Here is a 20,602-nt window from a genome sequence, read left to right on the forward strand (position 1 = left end):
AGCAGAATTCTCATGTAGTTAGAATTTTAAACAATATCCCAACAATCAATGCCATAACAGTAAAACTTTTGTATATTGTGTTACCATTATATGAGAATTTATGCCTAGAAATCAAGTTGCTGCCACCAGATAAAGAGACGTACCTTGCGGCTTCCCTGGTGGCGCAATAGTTGAGAGTCCGCCTGCCGATGCAGGGGACGCGGCTTTCTGCCCCGGTCCGGGAGGATCCCAAGTGGCGCGGAGCGGCTGGGCCCGTGAGCCATGGCCGCTGGGTCTGCGCGTCCGGAGCCTGTGCTCCGCAACGGGAGAGGCCGCAGCGGTGAGAGGCCCGCGTACCGCAAAAGGGGGAAAAAAAAAAAAAGAGAGAAATACCTTGTTTATGGAACTCAAGCCTTTGGAGTAGCTTTCTTCAATTGTGAGCAAATGATTTTTAGCTTTTTTATAAAAATAACTCTTTAACTTTGAGAAGAAAAATATATGTAAAAGAATTAGGGGGTGTGGATTCAGGGAGAAAGAAGCCCACAACACAGAAGTTAAACAATTCCTCATATGGGATTTAAATTTTTTAAAAACTCGTTGTTATTTAAAACTAGGTTGTATCCTTCCCAAATCCCATTACATATATAATCTCGTTTAGTCCTCTAGTGAATGTCTGCAGGGATCACATGAATATTGCCTACAGCTGATTCTCTGTCTCTCTGCTCTCCTGCCCACCTGTCACTTCAACCTGAATTGTCTGCTGTTGTTGACTGTTCGTCTGAGCAGAAATTATACCACGCCAGGAGAGCAGACTGGCTTATGATATTAGATCTCCTCTTCCACTACCTTTTTTTTTTTTTTTTTTTCCCGTAGGCGGGCCTCTCACTATTGTGGCCTCTCCCGTTGCGGAGCACAGGCTCCGGACGCGCAGGCTCAGCGGCCATGGCTCACGGGCCCAGCCGCTCCGCATGTGGACTCTTCCCGGACCGGGGCACGAACCCGCGTTCCCTGCATCAGCAGGCGGACGCTCAACCACTGCGCCACCAGGGAAGCCCGCCAGTACCATTTTCTTAATCAGGTTCCTTTGATGCTCAGTTCAGCACCCACCCATCTGCCTCTTCCTGATGTGGTAACAGACCAGCTTCTGAAGTAAGAGAGCAGAGAAACTGTAGGATACATTGGTGTGTCTGTGTGTGTGTGCGTGCTCTTTGTTGTGTGTGTATGTGTGTACATTGTAGCATGCTGTCTAGCACAGATGAAGGAGGAGCTCAATATAGTAAATAAGTGAATTTTAATTTTTAAAGAAATAGAAGTGGTTGCGGGTTCAGCTCTTCCGCGAGCCCGGGTCGCAGGCTTCAGGCATGGGGTTAGCCGGCCTGTCACGGCTGCATAGGCTCTTCGCCGCCTACAAGCCCCCGGTGCTAAAGTGGAAGCATCTGCGCGATACTGTGGAGCTGCAGTTTTTGAAAGGTCTCAGTGCTGGGAAGCGTCCTGCCTCTGAACATCGTGTTCGCTTCCTGCTGGGCCCCATGGAAGGCAGTGAAGAGAAGGAGCTGACCCTCACAGCCACCAGTGTGCCCACCCTCATCGACCATCCGCTGGTACCTGGACCAGCATTCACCAGCCTGAAGATTGGCATGGGGCACCGACTGGCTGCCCAGGCGCCTGCGGTGCTTGTGCTCGGCATGGGGCGTCGACGAAGGCTCCTCACCGACATGTACAACGCTCACCTCACCAAGGATTACACAGTACACGGCCTCCTGGGCAAAGCCACAGACGACTTCTGTGAGGACGGGCGGCTGGTGGAGAAGACGACGTATGTGGTTAAGAATCCACCTGCCAATGCAGGGTACACGGGTTCAAGCCCTGGTCTAGGAAAATCCCACATGCCGTGGAGCAACTAAGCCCGTGCGCCACAACTACTGAGCCTGTGCTCTAGAGTCCATGAGCCACAACTACTGCAGCCCGCGTGCATAGAGCCCGTGCTCTGCAACAAAGAGAAGCCACCGCAATGAGAAGCCCATGCACCACAACGAAGAGTAGCCCCTGCTCACCGCACCTAGAGGAAGCCCGCGCACAGCAATGAAGACCCAACGCAGCCAAAAATAAATACATTAATTAATTAATTAATTTTTTAAAGAAAGAAATAGAAGTGGTTAAAGACATTTTATTCCTGGTTTAAGAAAAGGCCTGCATAAATATATTTGCTGCTTTCTAATTACACATAAAACTATTGTATATAAAAATCTACTGGTTTTCATCCAAATTATGCTCTCTTATGGCTACGTAGAAAATCTTACAGGCATATATATTGGGTTGGCCAAAAAAGTTCATTCAGGTTTTTCCGTAAGATGTTACAAAAACCCGAACAAACATTTGGCTGACCCAATAGAAGCATCACCACAGTTGAGTTTATAGAAATGCTGACCTAGATTGTTATTAGGAAAAAACTTGTCTGAGAATCAGAAGATTTTGGTTCTAATGAAAATTTATCTCACTTAATATTTCTGAATCTGTCTCCTTATCTATAAAATGGAACTTACAATATATTGCTTACTTTTAACAATAGAGTTGTTAAAATCAAAGCACAAAAAATAATTTGCAAGCTCTGATATGAAACAAATAAAAGGCATTAGGAAGAAAAGCAGTGCTAATAATGCATTTTCAAAAGCACTTGTCTTTAGGATGTTAAAAGTTACTTCACTAGCAGAAAAAGATGAAACATAAATTCACTGTAATGAACAACATAAATTGGAATGAAGAAATCAAGAAAATATAAACAGACCTAAAATACTAGAAATTGTTTCAATTATATCTATCTATCTACCTACCTACTTAGGACTTACATTCATGCAACAAATATTTATGCAGCTACTATTTGAAACTCCAGTGATTTGTAGTTTGCCTGTCATACCTACAAACTAAAGTTTTATATAGACATTGTTAAAGAAACATATTACAACCATGTGGCTGCATAGGGTCCAAATCTTAATCTTCGTAAAACCATAAAATGCCTTTGTTCAATGCATTACATTAGTTATTCGGTCCTGTAGTTTGTGGTTAGTAGCAAGATAAATATAAATCATTCTTAGACTCCTGCACTTACAGCCTTTGGATCCCGTTGTGATGCTTAGAGTTAGCATCATATAACATTTCTTCAGTGTTATGAGTTCCCAGTTATACTTCATTATGAAGGTTTAGACATTAAAACCTTCCATTCTTAAACTTAGGTTTTAAAAATTTCCTTTATGATATCTAAATATCAAAATGCTATCTGTATGTTAACTAAGATTTAGTCTGGAAAATATATTAAACAGCTTCCGTATATATGGAAGCTAAAAAAGGGTGCAAATGAACTTATCCACAAAACAGAAATAGAGTTACAGATGTAGAAAACAAACTTATGGTTACCAGAGGGCAAGGGAGGGAGGGATAAATTGGGAGATTGGGATTGACATATACACACTACTATATATAAGATAGATGAATAATAAAGACCTACTGTATAGCACAGGGAACTCTACTCAATACTCTGTTATGGCCTATATGGGAAAAGAATCTAAAAAACAGTGGATATATGTATATGTATAACTGATTCACTTTGCTGTACAGCTGAAACTAATACAACATTGTAAATCAACAATACTCCAACAGAAATTAAATTAGAAAAAGAAAAAAAATACAAAATAAAAACCATATATAGTTAAGCTGTACAACAGGATGATTTGATGTACAAATACATGGTGAAATGATTACTACAGTCAAGTTAATTAACATGTCATCTCCTTACATAGTTACCATTTTTGTGTGCGATAAGTTCGCCTAAAATCTACTCTCTTAGCTTATTTCCAGTGTTCAATACAGTATTATTAAGTTTAGTCATCATGCCTGTACATTAATGTCTAGACTTATTCATCCAACGTAACTGCAACTTTGTACCCTTTGACCAACATCTTCCCACTTCCTCCACCTCTTCCCCTCCCTGCCAGACCCTGGCAACCACCATTTGACTCTCTGCTTCTATGAGTTCAACATTTTTTTTTTTTTACATTCCATATATAAGTGAGATTATACAGTATTTGCTTTTCTCTGTCTGGCTTATTTCACTTAGCATAATGTCCTCCAGGTTTACACATATTTTCACAGAAGGCAGGATTTCCTTCTTTCTAATAGCTGAATAATATGCCATTGTATTTATATACCACATCTTCTTTATCCATTTTTATCCATTCACCCATCAACGGACACTTGGGTTTTTTCTATATCTTGGCTAGTGTGAATAATGCTGCAATGAACATAGGAATACAGATATCTCTTCAAGATCATGATTTCATTTCCTTTGGTTATATACCCAGAAGCGACATCGCTGGGTCATATGGCAGTTCTTGTTTTAATTTTTTCAGCAGTCTCTATACTGTTTTCCATAATGACTGTACCAATTTACATTTCCATCGACAGTATACAAGGATTCCCTTTTCTTTACATCCTTGCCAGCATTTGCTATCTCTTGTCTTTTTGATACTAGACATCCTAACAGAAGTGAGGTGATATCTCATTGTAGTTTTGAATTGTGTTTTCTGATGATTAGAGATGTTGAGCACCTTTTCATATATCTCTTGGCCATTTGTGTGTCTTCCTTTGAGAAGTGTCTATCTAGGTCTGTTGCCCATTTTTTAATCAAGTTGTTTGTCTTCTTGCTATTGAGTTGTTTGAGTTCTTTACATATTTTGGATATTAACCCCTTAACAAATGTATGGTTTGCAAATATTTTCTCACAATCCATACGTTGTTTCTTCACTCTGTTGTTTCCTTGGTTGTGAAGAAGCTTTTAAATTTGATGCAATCCCGTTTGTCTATTATTGTTGCCTGTAGTTTTGAGGTCATATACAAAAAAAAAAAAAAAAAACACATTGCCCAGACAAATGTCAAGAAGCTTTTTCCCTGTGTTTTCTTCTAATAGTTTTATAGTTTCAGGTCTTACATTTAAGTTTCTAACTACATATGGAGTGAGACAAGGGTCCAATTTCAATCTTCTGCATGTGGAAAACTAGTTTTCTCACAGCACTTATTGCAAAGTCTGTCCTTTCCCCATTGTAAGTTCTTGACACCTTTGTTGAAAATCTGTTGACCATAAGTGAGTAGATTTCTTTCTGGGCTCTCTATTCTGTTTCATTTGTCTATATGTCTGATTTTATGCCAGTATCATGCTGTTTTTATTACTATAGCTTTTTTTGTAGAATATTTTGAAACCAGGAAGAGTGATGCCTTCAACTTTGTTCTTCTTGCTCAAGATTACTTTGGCTAGTTGTGGTCTTTGTGGTTCATAAGAATTTTAGAATTTTTTTCTATTTCTGTGGAAAACATCATTGGAATTTTAATAGGATTTGATTGAATCTAGATTGCTTTGGGTAGTATGGGTATTTTCACAATATTAATTTTTTCAATCCATGAACATGAGATATCTTTCCATTTATTTGTATCTTCAATTTCTTTCATCAGTATTTTATAGTTTTCAGTGTACAGATATTTCCTATCCTTGATTAAATTTATTCCTAGGTTTTTTTTTATGCTATTGTAACCGATTATTTTCTTAATTTCTCTTTCTGATATATCATGCTTAGTGTATAGAAATGCAACTGACTTATATATGCTGATTTTGTATCCTGCAACTTTACTGAATTTTTTACTAGTTCTAACAGTTTTTATAGATGCTTTAGAGTTTTCTATATATAATATTATGTCATCTGCAAATAGTGACATTTTTACTTTTTCCTTTCTAATTTGAATGCCTTTTATTCTTGTTCTTGTCTAATTGCTCTAAGACTTCCACCACTATATTGAATTAAAAAAGTGGCAAGACTGGGCATCCTTGTTTTGTTCCTGATCTTACAGGAAAAGCTTTCAGCTTTTCACCATTGAGTATGATGTTAGCATTGGGCTTGTCATACATGGCCTTTATTATGTTGATGTACATTCCTTTTATACCTAATTTGTTAAGAGTTTTTTTTTTAAACCATCTTTATTGGAGTATAATTGCTTTACATTTTTGTGTTAGCTTCTGCTGTATAACAAAGTGAATCAGCTACATGTATACATATATCCCCATATCCCCTCTGTCTTGTGTTTCCTTCCCACACTCCCTATCCCACCCCTCTAGGTGGTCACAAAGCACTGAGCTGATCTCCCTGTGCTATGCAGCTGCTTCCCACTAGCTATCTATTCTACATTTGGTAGTATATATGTCCATGCCACTCTCTCACTTTGTCCCAGCTTACCCTTCCCCCTCCCTGTATCCTCAAGTTCATTCTCTACATCTGAATATTTATTCCTGTCCTGCCCCTAGGTTCATCAGAACCTTTCTTTTTTTTTTTTTTTGATTCCATATATATGTGTTAGCATGCGGTATTTGTTTTTCTCCTTCTGACTTACTTCACTCTGTATGACAGACTCTAGGTCCATCCACCTCACTACTAATAACTCAGTTTCATTTCTTTTTATGGCTGAGTAATATTCCATTGTATGTATGTGTCACATCTTCTTTATCCATTCATCTGTTGGTGGACACTTAGGTTGCTTCCATGTCCTGGCTATTGTAAATAGTGCTGCAATGAACATTGTGGTACATGACTCTTTTTGAAGTATGGTTTTCTCAGGGTATATTATGCCCAGTAGTGGGATTGCTGGGTCATATGGTAGTTCTATTTTTAGTTTTTTAAGGAACTTCCATACTGTTCTCCATAGTGGCTGTATCAGTTTATATTCCCACCAAGAGTGCAAGGGTTCCCTTTTCTCCACACGCTCTCTGGCATTTATTCTTTGTAGACTTTTTGATTATGGCCATCCTGACTGGTGTGAGGTGATACCTCACTGTAGTTTTGACTTACATTTCTCTAATGATTAGTGATGTTGAGGATCCTTTCACATGTTTGTTGGCGATCTGTATATATTCTTTGCAGAGATGTCTATTTAGATTCCTGCCATTATTTGGATTGGGTTGTTTGTTTTTTTGATATTGAGCTACATGAGCTGCTTGTATATTTTGGAGATTAATCATTTGTTAGTTGATTCATTTGCAAATATTTTCTCCCATTTTGAGTGTTGTCTTTTTGTCTTGTTTATGGTTTCCTTTGCTGTGCAAAAGCTTTTAAGTGTCATTAAGTCCCATTTGTTTACTTTTGTTTTTATTTCCATTTCTCTAGGAGATAGGTCAAAAAGGATCTTGCTATGATTTATGTCATAGAGTATTCTGCCTATGTCTTCCTGTAAGAGTTTGATAGTGTCTGACCTTACATTTAGGTCTTTAATCCATTTTGACTTTATTTTTGTGTACGGTGTTAGGAAGTGTTCTAATGTCATTCTTTTACATGTAGCTGTCCAGTTTTCCCAGCACCACTTATTGAAGAGCCTGTCTTTTCTCCATTGTATATTCTTGCCTTCTTTATCAAAAATAAGTTGACCATATGTGTGTGGGTTTATCTCTGGGCTTTCTATCTTGTTCCATTGATCTATATTTCTGCTTTTGTGCCAGTACCATACTGTCTTGATTACTGTAGCTTTGTAGTATAGTCTGAAGTTCAGGCACTTGATTCCTCCATCTCCATTTTTCTTTTTGAAGATTGCTTTGGCTATTTGGGGTCTTTTGTGTTTCCATACAAATTGTGAAATTTTTAATTCTAGTTCTGTGGTAAATGCCATTGGTAGTTTGATAGGCATTGCATTGAATCTGTAGATTGCTTTGGGTAGTATAGTCATTTTTACAATGTTGATCCTTCCAATCCAAGAACATGGTGTATCTCTCCATCTGTTTGTATCATCTTTAATTTCTCTCATCAGTGCCTTATAGTTTTCTGTATACAGGTCTTTTGTCTCCTTAGGTAGGTTTATTCCTAGATATTTTATTCTTTTTGTTGCAATGGTAAATGGGAGTGTTTCCTTAATTTCTCTTTCAGATTTTTCATCATTAGTGTATAAGAATGCAAGAGATTTCTGTGCATTAATTTTGTATCCTGCAACTTTACCAAATTCATTGATAGCTCTAGTAGTTTTCTAGTAGCATCTTTAGGATTCTCTATGTATAGTATCATGTCATCTGCAAACAGTGACAGTTTTACTTCTTTTCCAATTTGGATTCCTTTTATTTGTTTTTCTTCTCTGATTGCTGTGGCTAAAACTTCCAAAACTATGTTAAATAATAGTGGGCAACCTTGTCTTGTTCCTGATCTTAGAGGAAATGGTTTCAGTTTTTCACCATTGAGAACGATGTTGGCTGTGGGTTTGTCATATATGGCCTTTATTATGTTGAGGTAGGTTCCCTCTATGTCTACTTTCCGGAGAGTTTTTATCATAAATAAAAATTTTGTCGTTGAATTTTGTCAAAAGCTATTTGACAAAAGCTATTTGATCATTGCATCTATTGCAATGATCATATGGTTTTTCTCCTTCAATTTGTTAATATGGTTTATCACATTGATTGATTTGCGTAAATTGAAGAATCCTTGCATTCTGGGATAAACCCCACTTGATCATGGTGTATGATCCTTTTAATGTGCTGTTGGATTTTGTTTCCTAGTATTTTTTTTTTTTTCGGCTGTGTGGGTCTTCGTTTCTGTGAGTGGGCTTTCTCTAGTTGTGGCGAGCAGGGGCCACTCTTCATCGCGTTGCATGGGCCTCTCACTGTTGCAGCCTCTCTTGTTGTGGAGCACAAGCTCCAGATGCACAGGCTCAGTAGTTGTGGCTCACGGGCTTAGTTGCTCTGCGGCATGTGGGATTTTCCCAGACCAGGGCTCGAACCTGTGTTCCCTGTATTGACAGGCAGACTCTCAACTGCTGCGCCACCAGGGAAGCCCTGTTTCCCAGTATTTTGTTGAGGATTTTTGCATCTATATTCATCAGTGATATTGGTATATAGTTTTCTTTTTTTATGGCATCTTTGTCTGGTTTTGATATCAGGGTGATGGTGCCTCATAGAATGAGTTTGGGAGTGTTCCTCCTTCTGCTATATCTTGAAAGAGTTTGAGAAGTATAGGTGTTAGCTCTTCTCTAAGTGTTTGAGAGAATTTGCCTGTGAAGCCATTGGTCCTGGTCTTTTGTTTGTTGGAAGATTTTAAAACATGGTTTCTATTTCAGTGCTTGTGATTGGTCTGGTTATATTTTCTATTTCTTCCTGGTTCAGTCTAGGAAGGTTGTGTTTTTCTAAGAATTTGTCCATTTCTTCCTGTTTGTCCATTTTATTGGCATATAGTTGCTTGTAGTTATCTCTCAAGATCCTTTTTATTTCTGCAGGGTCAGCTGATACTTCTCCTTTTTCATTTCTAATTCTATTAACTTGAGTCTTCTCCGTTTTTTCCTTGATGAGTCTGGCAAATGGTTTATCAATTTTGTTTATCTTCTCAAAGAACCAACTTTTAGTTTTCTTGATCTTTGCTATTGTTTCCTTCAATTCTTTTGCATTTATTTCTGTTCTGATCTTTATGATTTCTTTCCTTCTGCTAACTTTGGGGGGGGTTTTGTTCTTCTTTCTCTAATTGATTTAGGTGTAAGGTTAGGTTGTTTATTTGTGATTTTTCTTGTTTCTTGAGGTAGGATTTTATTGTTATAAACTTCCCTCTTAGTACAGCTTTCGTTGCATCCCATAGGTTTTGGGCCATCGTGTTTTCATTGTCATTTGTTTCTAGGTGTTTTTTGATTTCCTCTTTGATTTCTTCAGGGATCTCTGGTTATTTAATAGAATTTTTTTAGCCTCCATATTTTTGTATTTTTTACAATTTTTCTTCCTCTAATTGATATATCTAGTCTCATAGCATTGTGGTCGGAAAAGATACTTGATACGATTTCAATTTTCTTAAATTTACCAACGCTTGATTTGTAACCCAAGATATGATCTATCCTGGAGAATATTCCATGAGCACTTGAGAAGAAAATGTATTCTGTTGTTTTTGGATGGAATGTCCTATAAATATCAATTAAGTCCATCTTGTTTAATGTATCATTTAAAGCTTGTGTTTCCTTATTTATTTTCATTTTGGATGATCTGTCCATTGGTGAAAGTGGGTTGTTAAAGTCCCCTACTATGATTATGTTACTGTCGATTTCCCCTTTTATGGCTGTTAGCATTTGCCTTATGTATTGAGGTGCTCCTATATTGGGTGTATAAATATTTTCAATTGTTATATCTTCTTCTTGGATTGATCCCTTGATCATTATGTAGTGTCCTTCTTTGTCTCTTGTAATAATCTTTATTTTAAAGTCTATTTTGTCTGATATGAGAATTGCTACTCCAGCTTTCTTTTGATTTCCATTTGCATTGAATATCTTTTTCTATCCCCTCACTTACAGTCTATATGTGTCCCTACATCTGAAGTGGGTCTCTTGTAGACAGCATATATATGGGTCTTGTTTTTGTATCCATTCAGCCAATCTATGTCTTTTTGTTGGAGCATTTAAACCATTTACATTTAAGGTAATTATTGATATGTATGTTCCTATTACCATTTTATTAATTGTTTTGGGTTTGTTGTTGTAGGTTCTTTTCCTTCTCTTGTGTTTCCTGCATAGAGAAGTTCCTTTAGAATTTGTTGTAAAGCTGGTTTGGTGGTGCTGAATTCTCTTAGTTTTGGCCTGTCTGTAAAGGTTTTAATTTCTCTGTGAAATCTGAATGAGATCCTTGCTGGGTAGAGTAGTCTTTGTTGTAGGTTTTCCCTTTCATCACTTTAAATATGTCCTGCCACTCCCTTCTGGCTTGCAGAGTTTCTGCTGAAAGATCAGCTGTTAATCTTATGGGGATTCCCTAGTATATTATGTGTTGCTTTTCCCTTGTTGCTTTTAATATTTTTTCTTTGTATTTAATTTTTGATAGTTTGATTAATATGTTTCTTGGGGTGTTTCTCCTTGAATTTATCCTGTATTGGACTCTTTGTGCTTTCTGGACTTGATTGACTATTTCCTTACTGATATTAGGGAAGTTTTCAACTATAATCTCTTCAAGTATTTTCTCAGTCCCTTTCTTTTTCTCTTCTTCTTCTGGGACCCCTGTAATTCGAATGTTGGTGCGTTTGATGTTGTCCCAGAGGTCTCTGAGACTGTCCTGAATTCTTTTCATTCTTTTTTCTTTATTCTGTTCTGTGGCAGTGAATTCTACCATTCTGTCTTACAGGTCACTTATCCATTCTTCTGCCTCAGTTATTCTGCTGTTGATTCCTTCTAGAGAATTTTAAATTTCATTTATTGTGTTGCTCATCATTGTTTGTTTGCTCTTTAGGTCTTCTAGGTCTCTGTTAATCATTTCTTGTATTTTCTCCATTCTATTTCCAAGATTTTAGATCATCTTTACTATCATTACTCTGAATTCTTTTTCAGGTAGACTGCCTATTTCCTCTTCATTTGTTTGGTCTGGTGGGTTTTTACCTTGCTCCTTCATCTTCTGTGTATTTCTCTGTCTTCTCATTTTGCTTAACTTACTGTGTTTGGGGTCTCCTTTTCATAAGCTGCCAGTTCATAGTTCCCGTTGTTTTTGATGTCTTCCCCCAGTAGGTAAAGTTGCTTCAAAAGGTTGTGTAGGCTTCCTGGTGGAGGAGACTGGTGCCTTTGTTCTGGTGGATGAGGCTGGATCTTTCTGGTGGGCAGGACCATGTCTGGTGGTGTGTTTTGGGGTGTCTGTGAACTTAGTATGATTTTAGGCAGACTCTCTGCTAATGGGTGGGGTTGTGTTCCTCTCTTTTAGTTGTTTGGCATGCGGTGTCCAGCAGTGGAGCTTGCTGGTCATTCATTGGAGCTGGGTCTTCGTGTTGAGATGGAGATCTCTGGGAGAGCTCTTTCCGATTGATATTACATGGGGCTGGGAGGTCTCTGGTGGTCCAGTGTCCTGAACATGGCTCTCCCACCACAGAGGCTCAGGCCTGACACCCGGCCAGAGCACCAAGACCCTGTCAGCCACATGGCCAGGTATGTGGGGAGTTTCTTTCTGTTTGGAAAGTCTGGGGTCTTCTGCCAGCATTCAGTAGGTGTTCTGTAGGAGTTGTTCCACATGTAGATGTATTTTTCATTTATTTGTGGGGAGGAAGGTGATCTCTACTTCTTACTTCTCAGCCATCTTGAAGGTCCTCTGTCTTGTTAAGAGTTTTTTATCATGAAAGGCTGTTGAATTTTGTCAAATGATTTTCTTGTATCTATTGAGATGATGGTATGATTTTAAATCCTTCATTCTTTTAATGTGGTACAGTACATTTATTGATTTATGTATGTTGATCCATCCTTGCATCCCTGGAGCAAATCCCATTTGATTATGGTGTATAATCCTTTTACTGTGCTGTTGAATTCAGTTTGTTAGTACATTATTGAAGACTTTTGCATCTATGTTCATGAGGGATATTGGCTTGTAATTTTGTTTTCTTGTAGTGTCCTCGTCTGGTTTTGGTATCAGACTAAGTCTGGTCTTGTAAAATGATATTGGAAGTGTTCTCTTCAGTTTTTTGGATGAGTTTGAGAAGGGTTGGTATTAATTTTTCTTTAAATGTTTGGTATAATTCACCAGTGATGCCATCAGGTCCTGGGATTTTATTTTTGGTGAGATTTTTGAATACTGATTCAAACTCCTTATTCATCATTGGTCTATTTAGATCTTTTATTTCTTTGTGATTCAGTCTTTGTAGGTCTTATGTTTCTAGGAATTTATCCATTTCTTCTATTTGTTGGCATATAATTGTTTATAATAGTCTCTTATGATCCTCTGTATTTCTGTGGTGGTGGCTGTAATGTTTCCTCTTTCATTTATAATTTTATTTATTTGAGTCTTCCCTTTTTCTTTCTCTGTTAGTCCAACTGAAGTTTGTCAACTTTGTTTATCTTTTCAAAAAACCAACTCTTAGTTTCATTAATCTTTTCTATTGTTTTTCTAGGCTCATTTCATTTCTTTCTACTCTGATCTTTATTATTTCCTTCCTTTTGTTAACTTTGGGTTTAGTTTATTCTTCTTCTTCTAGTTCGATGAGGTGTAAAGTTAGTTTGTTTATTTAAGATCGTCTTTTTTCTTAATGTAGGCATTTATTGCTATGAACTTCCCTCTTAGACATGCTTTTGGTGCACCCCATGAATTTTGGTATATTGTGTTTCCATTTTCATTTGTCTCAAGATATTTTTGATTTCCCTTTTGATTTCTTTTTTGACCTATTGGTTGTTTAGAGTGGGTTTTTAATTTCCATATATCTATGAATTTTCCAATTTTCTTCCTATTACTGATGTCTAGTTTCATACCATTGTGGTCAGAAAAGATACTTGATATGACTTCGGTCTTCCTAAGTTTGTTAAGACTTGTTTTGCCGCCTGACATGTTCTATCCTGGTGAATGTTCCATGTGCGCTTGAAAAGAATGTGTAGTCTGCTGCTGTTGGACTGTTCTGAATGTGTCTGTTAGGTCCTTTGATTTATATTGTTGTCTATGGCCATACCACCCTGAACACGCCCGATCATATCTGATCTATATTTGGTACAAGTCTGCTGTTTCCTCACTGATTTTCATACAAATGTTTTTGTAATTTTTATGAAACACAAGCACCAGAGCAAAAATCACCAGAGTATTTGATATTTAGCTCAATCAGTTATAATCTGTTAATAAGGCCCATGATGTTACTAAGAAATAACTATTTAATTAATGTATTAATCATGTTACATAAATTATCACGTTTAGTATTTACAAAAACACTTAAGGATACATACTGTTATTATCTCCAATTTTCAGGTGAGGAAACTGAGGCTGGCAAACTTAAGATGTTTATCCAGTGTCACATAACTACTAAATGTGTAGCAATATATTCAAACCCACCTCTTTTTGAGTCCAAAATTTGAGTTCTAAATAATTAGCCTAATAAGTCTATCACTCCACACAAGGATTTCCCCCTCTGTTTCATAACCAAATTAATTCCAAACTAAAAATTTAATATATTATGCACCCTTGATTACAACTTTACATCTGGAAAGGGAAGGAAAATATGTTGCTGAAATTTAAATGATTACTACTACTTTTTAAATTAATTTTTATTCGAGTAGAGTTGCTTTACAATGTTGTGTTAGTTTCTGCTGTACAGCAAAGTGAATTAGTTATATGTATACATATATCTACTCTTTTTTAGATTTCCTTCCCATTTAGGTCAGCACAGATCATTGAGTAGCGTTCCCTATACTAAATAGTAGCTTCTCATTAGCTATCTGTTTTATACATAGTAGTGTATTTATGTCAATCCCAATCTCTCAATTCATCCCACTACCTCTCCCCCCTTGGTATCCATACATTTGTTCTCAACATCTGTGTCTGTATTTCTGTTCTCAAATAAGTTCATCTTTATCATTTTTATAGATTCTACATATAAATGATATTATATGATATTTGTTTTTCTCTTTCTGACTTACTTCACTCTGTATGACAGTCTCTAGGTCCATCCACGTTTCTGCAAATGGCACAATTTTGTTCCTTTTTATGGCTGACTAATATTCCATTGTATATATGTACCACATCTTCTTTATCCATTCCTCTGTTGATAGACATTTAGGTTGCTTCCATGTCCTGGCTATTGTAAATAGTGCTGCAATGAACATCAGGGTGCATGCATCCTTTCGAATTATGCTTTTCTCTGGATATATGCCTAGGAGTGGGATTGCTGGGTCATATGGTAGCTCTATTTTTAGTACTACAATTTTTTAAAACTTACAATACACATATTACAGTGACATCATTAATATACTCACTAATAGAATATGTAGCTTTTAGCTTCCAATATTTCTTTTAAGATGTGGCCAAGCAGGTAGTCAAAGGGAAAGGCTGGGAAAGCAGTATCTTCAAGGTATGGGCCATTAATAAGCATAAAGATAAGCTTTGGCATTCATATGACTTAATTCCATATGATATTGGCATTGGTGACACTGGCTTCTTTTGATTTCCTTGACACCATAGACCTAGATTTTCCTCATGTCTCTTTGGGTTATCCCAAAGACCTAGATTTTCCTCATGTCTCAGTTTGTTTTGCAGGTTCATCTCACTCAACTGATTCCTTTAATGTTGGTCTCCTTCATGGTTATGTTTCAGGCCTCCTCTTCTTTTCACCTACACATACCCCACATGGTTATATGCATAGCTCACGGTTTTAATTATAGTCTATATGCTGATGACTTCCAAATCTTAATCTGGAAGGTGAATTTCTCTCCTGTGCTCCATATCACATTTATAACTATTAATATCTCTACCATCCCTCAGTTGCCCTGACAAGAATTGTGCATATTATTTTTTAATTCTCTCTGTCTTTCTCTCTCCCTGTCTCTCACCAGTTAATTACCAAGTCTTTTAAAGTCCACTTTCTAAATCTCCCCCAAATCTATCAACTTCTCTCCATCCCTTGATTTAAATCTCCATCATTCTTGCTGAGATCATTGCAACATCTTCCTAATCATATTCTTAACAGTATTTCCCAGCTCTGATCCATTTCTAATTGCAGACAGTGTGATTTTTATATTGTCTGTTTCCTACTTTAAAAGTCGACAATGGCTGCTCACTGCTTTCATGGCAAAGCTTGAAATCCTAACAAGGATGGAAATTGTCTTCAATATTTGACATCGCCAACCTCATCTCTTCTCATTCCATCCCAGTGTCTAGGCTCACATCATGCTATCTCTAACCTTTGGGGCCTTGCTCATGCTGGTACCTCTAATTGAAATGCTTTTCCATCTTTCTATTGCCCCTCCCCTCCTTCATATTTGGTCTTCAGATCCTTACTCCTACTTGTCTTTCAGTTTTTATTTCAGGTATTACTTTCTCTGGGAAATTTCCCAGTGTCAAATGTTGAGTTGTATTGCTTTTCTGTATGCTTTCATAGCACCTTGTAACTTAACCTCATCCTAGAACTTATACTTCTTTATAGTGCTGTATCATAATTGTCTACACACTTGGTTTTGTCCTGCATAAGATATCAAACCCATAGGAGTGAGGAATGTGTATTCTTTACTATATATTCTATGCTGTGCTAGTAAATACCTGGCATGTGGCACATACTCAAGAAATATCTGTTGTATGAATGAATGAATAGCATAATCCAGAGACCAACTTGACCTTTTTAAGATTTATAATCAATTGAGATGAATAGAACCCATATTCTTTCATTTAAAGGATGGTATTCTAAACCAGTAGGATATGAACAAATTTAAAGAGGATAATAGGTCACCATTTCTTCTTAAGTAAATATAAAATATTAAAACTGAACAATTGGGATTTCCCTGGTGGCGCAGTGGTTAAGAATCTGCCTGCCAATGCAGGGGATGTGGGTTCGAGCCCTGGTCCGGGAAGATCCCACATGCCGCTGAACACCTAAGCCCATGCACCACAACTACTGAGCCTGCGCTCTACAGCCCGCGAGCCACAACTACTGAAGCCCACGTGGCACAACTACTGAAACCCGTGCACCTAGAGACCGTGTTCCCCAACAAGAGAAGCCACCGCAATGAGAAACCCGCACACCACAACGAAGAGTAGCCCCCACTCACCGCAACTAGAAAAAGCCCGCGTGCAGCGACAAAGACCCAATGCAGCCATAAATAAATAAATTAATTAATTAATTAAAAAAAAAAACTGAACAATTAATGATTCAGGCTGCATGGAGGAAAAAAGCTCCTGAATAAGAGATACAAGGATGTGCTAAGCTTCATTTATTTAGAGGTTTACAATTATTTAGAAGTTCTTATTTAGTAAGTAAGAGAAGATAATTTACCTTTGCCAGTTCCTAAGTATATATATGGTTGATTAATCAAAATTGATAAGCAAAGGAGAAGAGAAGTTAGTGAAGAGCCCACTCCTCATTCTTTAGGTTCACACACAAGCCTGGAGCATAAGACTTTCACTTAAGCCCTAACTAACATGAGCCACATCTGTCATTTCAGTTCATTGCCTCTGCTCTATAAATAGGAAGAAACCAGGGCATACCTCATCACTTCCAACCAGTGACAAGATGGAGTGCTAAAGAATGGAGTTGAACCAGGGATAGTTAAGTATGTGGAATCTGGGCTCAGTTAGAAAAGGTAAAATGTATTTTAAAATAAGCATTATGGCCCAATTATCTCATTTACGTAAGGGGAAAAATATCACAAAACCATACAAGAAATTGGATTTTTGAGCATTTCAAGAGAAATATTTTTTTTGCCTCTACCCCAGTTCAAGTTATAGGGTAAATATTTTTACAATCTAAGTGGGAATTTTTATTTTTTTCTTAAGGGAGCTTTACTCTTTGTACACTAATTCTTTGTTATTCTTACTAGAGCTACGTATTTTGGACTTGTCTATGTTAAAAGGGTTCTCATGCCAGTATGTCTTGATCATGATTTTGTTAATGGATGCCAAGTGATGATTCCAGCACTTTTAGGGCCATTTGCCTTTGAACTTAGCACACTGTGTAGATGATAACGAACAGGGAGATTTTATCTTGGCTGTGAACTTATTTTCCATCGATAATGAAAAGCATAGCATGCTTTTAAAGAAAGTTCTATTTTAACCACAATCTTCTCTCTTTGATCCTTACTTAACCCATACTTTGGCTACTGGCCTATGTATTTATCTCTTATTCCCAAATAGTGTCAATTGCAGCAAAGCTTAACATTCCTTTGTTTTTTTAATATTTATTTATTTATTTGACTGCATCAGGTCTTCATTGCCGCATGCAGGATCTTTTGTTGTGGTGCTTGTTGCGGTGCTTGTTGCAGTGCACGGGCTCTTCATTGCAGCTTCTTTCTAGTTATGGCGTGTGGGTTTTCTCTCTCTAGTTGTGGCGCGGGCTCCAGAGGGCATGGGCTCTGCAGTTTGTGGCAGCGGGCTCTCTAGTTGAGGTGCGTGATCTCAGTAGTTATGGTGTGTGGGCTGTGTTGCACCACGGCATGTGGGATATTAGTTCCCCGACCAGGGATCGAACCCGCATCCCCTGCATTGGGAGGCAGATTCTTTACCACTGGACCACCAGGGAAGTCCCAACATCCCTTTGTTTTAATTCAATGCTTTCATCTAAGAATATCTAGGGAAAAGGCCATTATTTTTAATTGAGTCCAATCTAACATAAACATAAAATTAGTTCAGATTTTTAAAATATACTTCTTACTAAAATCAATACTTTGCAAAAGATGTTTAAATCAATGCCTAAAATGCCTAAAGGAAATATTCACCCTCTTAACAGCATTTGGAATTAAACATTTGGAGTTTAATTTCAGACTGTTTTGCTTGTTTTCATTGTGTATTTCAATAAAACAGTATCTATAACATCTTGTAATTAAAGATTAAAGTTCCTATCGTAAAAAATTTTCCTGAAATTGGGCTTCCATGGTGGCTCAGTGGTTTAGAGTTCGCCTGCCGATGCAGGGGACACGGGTTCGTGCCCCGGTCCGGGAAGATCCCACATGCCGCGGAGCGGCTGGGCCCGTGAGCCATGGCCGCTGAGCCTGCGCGTCCGGAGCCTGTTGCTCCGCAAGCGGAGAGGCCACAACAGTGAGAGGCCCTCGTACCGCAAAAAAATTAAATAAATAAAAACAACAACAACAAAATTTTCCTGAAATAGTAAACATATCAAATTAGTCGGTAGCATTCCAGAGTTTTTCCAGCAAATGAAGATTTTTATTATTTATACATATATACGATAGTAAAGAAGTCAAGGAATTTCAGATAAATTTTAACTGGGGTCATTGTGTTAAATTCCTGATGATCCCATAGCTCAGTCTACAGAGAAAAGGACTCTGAACATTTAGGAAATCATTAAATGGTATAAGTTTCAATTCTGTATCTCCTACCCAAAGGAAAAAAAATTGTAGTGTAATCTCTCTCCTCTTTTATCATTTATTAATTGCAAAGTAAGCAGCTCTTCACTGCAGCGGGACATGCTCTTAGAGTAGAATAGTAGGTCAGTGCTACACTATTTCTAGGAATAATGTTGGAAAGCATTTGTTTTTAGAATCTACTGGTAACTTTTGCATATATTACAAGATCTGGTAAGCCTGAAGATCCCCAAGCTTATTTCTAGCCACTCAGTCTACAGCATTCATTGCACACGGTCTGCTGTTCCTTCTCCAATCCTTCATCACGGACTAAAGAACAAATTCCTTAGGATAATGAGTGATGACAGTGGAGTTGATGGAGTAGCTGTCAGCTTATTCTTAGTGTCCAACAGACTTTCCATTTTAAACAGCAGTGACCTATACCTTTTATAAGTTAAAATGTTTAAATTACTTGGTGAGCAGTGGCTCTTACCTCTTTTTTTTGAATAAAAATTCCAAATATATCAAAAAGATACAAGAATAGTATAATGAATCCCATTGTACCCTTCACCTAAGACTCACCAGATTCTTGGCATTTTGCCAAATGGTTTTCTCCATCTCTGTCTCACCCCCTTCTTGTTCCTCTCTCCATATATACTTATTTAATAATAGTAAATTTTGTACTACTATTTTTACTGAATCATTCCCTTATATAACCATAATGTAATTATAAAATCGAGGAAATTTTACACTGATGAATTACTATTATCTAATATACAGTTCGTATTCAGATTTTGCTAATTGTCTCAGTATCATTCTTTATAGAAATTTTTTAAAAATCTAAGGTCTAATCCAAGGTTATACTTATCATGAATTTTATATTTTAAAACAATTTTATCCTACCTAAAATTAGAAAATGCAGGTGATGTCATTGTGTGTAAAGATTGGTAATTTCATCCTTACGATGCAAAAAAAATTAAAATTATTAGAGGAAAATTTTAATCAAATTGTCTATACATTGTCAATTAGCTAAAATCCTGAAGATTTCAGAAAAGATTTCATGGTTCTTGCTCTCAGATAACTCACAGTTTAGGTGCTGAGGCAGGTCTAGAACCCAAGTAAAAACTGACTGATAAAGAACTATTATTATATATCCAGCAGCTTTTGCTGCAAAGCAAGCCACCCTTAAAAGTAGTGACTTAGGACAACAATCTTCTTTTTTCTTTACCTAGCAATGCTATGAGTTGGCAATGCCTACTGGCCAGTTCTTCTGTTGGTCTTGCTTGGGCTCAGTCACGCAGCTGCAGTATGTTGGCTGGGTTGGTTGGGGGCTAGTGGCTCTAGGGCAGCCACACTCATATGTCTGGCAGTTGATACTGGCGTTTAGTTGGTACTGACCCTGGATTGGGGAGCAAGGTTGACTGGGCCACATGTCTCCATCAAGGTAGCCTCAGTTCCTTCACATGGTTGGTCTCAGGGTGCCAAAGAGCAGCAAGAGAAGGCAAGCTCCAGGGCACAACATTTTTCAAGTCTCTTTTTACATTGCACTTGCTTATTGCCTCTTTGGCCAAATGTCAAATGGCCAAATCCATTTGGAGTCTCTCCAAGGCCACAGGTACAAGGAGGCATGGATGAATCAGGGTCATCACTGAAAAAAATCTATCTCGATGGTATAAAATTTGACTAGAGTGAAATGATGAGCAATATCACGGAATAAGTATTATTTTGTAACTATGCCTTATTTTAAAAGTATTAAATGTCAGTCAAAATACACTATGGGAATTATGATGCAAAATTATTATGATTAGAATAGTTTAAGAAGACCTCAAGAAAAGAACGACATGTAATGGCTCTCAAA

General features: G+C 37.4%; 1 pseudogene; it reads left to right on the forward strand.

Annotated features, from left to right (window-relative positions):
• Positions 1-1,340: 1,340 nt before the first annotated feature.
• LOC136123775 (pseudouridylate synthase TRUB2, mitochondrial pseudogene) overlaps positions 1,341-20,602 on the forward strand; it is a 55,416-nt pseudogene continuing 36,154 nt past the window's right edge.

This window comes from Phocoena phocoena, chromosome 5 (genome assembly GCF_963924675.1).
Source record: "Phocoena phocoena chromosome 5, mPhoPho1.1, whole genome shotgun sequence".
In the NCBI taxonomy this organism is placed as follows: domain Eukaryota; kingdom Metazoa; phylum Chordata; class Mammalia; order Artiodactyla; family Phocoenidae; genus Phocoena; species Phocoena phocoena.